General features: G+C 42.5%; 1 long non-coding RNA gene across 1 annotated transcript; it reads left to right on the top strand.

Moving 5' to 3' along the window:
* Positions 1 to 484: 484 nt before the first annotated feature.
* Positions 485 to 1,675, top strand: LOC102404032. The gene is made up of 3 exons (XR_006549404.2): positions 485 to 640; positions 894 to 1,050; positions 1,145 to 1,675. It is a non-coding gene; the product is annotated as an uncharacterized LOC102404032 (long non-coding RNA).
* Positions 1,676 to 2,107: the final 432 nt, after the last annotated feature.

Here is a 2,107-nt window from a genome sequence, read left to right as displayed (position 1 = left end):
ATCTCGGTTCTGCGGTAAGACTGGAACCAGACACAGGCTACCAATGCCTTGGAAATAAATATGTGCCCATCATTGTTTTCATTAGGTGTTGCTGTAACTCAGCCTCCAGGGAAATGAACTCAAGACTGGCTGTCTTTCTGTAGAAGTTCAGATGTATTCTCAGTTTGGTGAAGTAGGCTGTCAGTTTCATTTATTGTTAAATTTTTGTAGTGGTTGTCAAGTGAGAGGTTGGCAGCCTCAAAGAACACAGTTCTCTGTCTTATCCACGGACTGGGGACATTGTAATTTGATACTTGCCAACAAAGAGGAATTCGTCCTTCCAATTTGGATTATTGTTGGTTTTTTTTTTTTTTTTCATTACAGGCTGTTTATGGTTTCAAATGTTTTCTTAAAAGGACAGCAAAATTAGCCTTAAGTAGTATTTCTTGGATTGCTTTTAACAATGGCAATAAGGCCAAAGCTTCTAGTCTTGACAGAAGTGGTTTCTTTACAACTTGCTTTTATCTTGCCAGAATAAGAAACTTAAAAATGTGTTTTTGTTATAGCTAAAGACCATGTTTTAGCTGGTATCTTCCACAAGGAGAGAACAACCTGCAACCTCCTGGATTCTCTCTTTAGCTTTGTGCTCCTGAGGCAAAAAGTAGGTTTGCTTATTTGTTTGTGTTTTATAGAGGACTTCTGCTTCAATTAGCACGTTTAACATAACAAGAATTTATATGGCCATAAGTTCTGCACTTCACTGCAAGGAATCACCGTTTTTAAATGACATTTACTTACCAAGAGCTGTAATCAAGATGAAAATCTTTATCTTAAAAATTCACCTTGGAAACAGAGGCAAAACAAAAAAAGGCCTAACTAGAAACTATTTTCCAACTCTTCTTTTCCCCTTGCAGGTGACACTGGCCCCACTTTGATCTACAGACATGATATCATCTACAGGGTGCACCCAGCGCCAAACTGCTGCATTCTTTTGACCAAAACAGTGGTTTTGTGCAGCCTTACAGATGCAGGCTGAATAGCTTCAGAGTTGGCCTGTGTCTTCACAAACAGGTCAGAGCAGATTTGAGTTACACAACCCCTGTAGACAGAGCTGCTTTCCCCATAGCCAGCTGGCGAGTTTACATTTGTCAATTACTTCCTTCAGGGCCCGGCTCAAGATTAATTTCCTCCAAGACTCCCTCTTTCACGAATTTACCTCACTCAGCCATTCCCTTCCACCGCATCTGCTGATTACTCATCTGATGCTCTTTGTTCTGCTCTGCCATGCACTGTTATGTTTTACCTCGTGATCATTCTCTAGATTTTTACTTTATCCTTCAGCTAAATTAAAACTGCCTTGAAAGTAGGGCCTGTCTACTTCTTTTGTGTACTTCTATAGCACATAAGTATAGTGCAATAGGTACATAGCTTCTTCATAAAAGAGGAATGCTTTGTGGTTATTGTCTTGGGGCTGGGATCCTGCCTTTGCTTTCTGTGCCTGAAAACCAGACTCGCCGCTTCCACACCATGGGATGTCCCCAGTCTGCTCTGGTGTTGGCGTGCTGCCCTGCTATATTCTTCTCTGCTCTGACCCCAGAAATCGGTCACAAGTTTCTCTCCTAACATCCCATGGATTTGATTTTCCCAAAGGTTAGATTTTCCATAATCAAGATAGTAAGGGTAGGGAGGCACAGAAAAGAGATCTGCAAAGAATGATATTAAGTGGATAGTAGAGGATCCAAGAAGGAATAGAAGGGTACTTGCTTGGCCCAGTGGCTAAGACTCCATGCTCCCAATGCAGGGAACTCAGGTTTGATCCCTGGTCAGGGAGCTGGATCCTGCAGGCTGAAACTAGGAGCCTACATGGCCACAACTGAAAAAGACCCTACATACCTCAGCGAAAATCTTGCACTTGGCAATGAAGATTCCACGTGCCACAACTAAGACCCGGAGCAACCAAATAAATAATTTTTTTTTTAACTTATTAGCTTTAAAAAGAAGGCGGCGGCGGCATAGGAGGGGCTTCCCTGATGACTCAGTGGTAAAATATCCGCCTGCCAATGCAGGAGACACGGGTTCGATCCTGGGTCTGGGAAGATTCCACGTGCCACAGAGCAACTAAGCCCAT

Source organism: Bubalus bubalis, chromosome 3 (genome assembly GCF_019923935.1).
Source record: "Bubalus bubalis isolate 160015118507 breed Murrah chromosome 3, NDDB_SH_1, whole genome shotgun sequence".
NCBI classification, from domain to species: Eukaryota; Metazoa; Chordata; class Mammalia; order Artiodactyla; family Bovidae; genus Bubalus; species Bubalus bubalis.
Note: the sequence above shows the minus strand (reverse complement) of the source record. Positions and strands in the feature narration are given on the sequence as shown.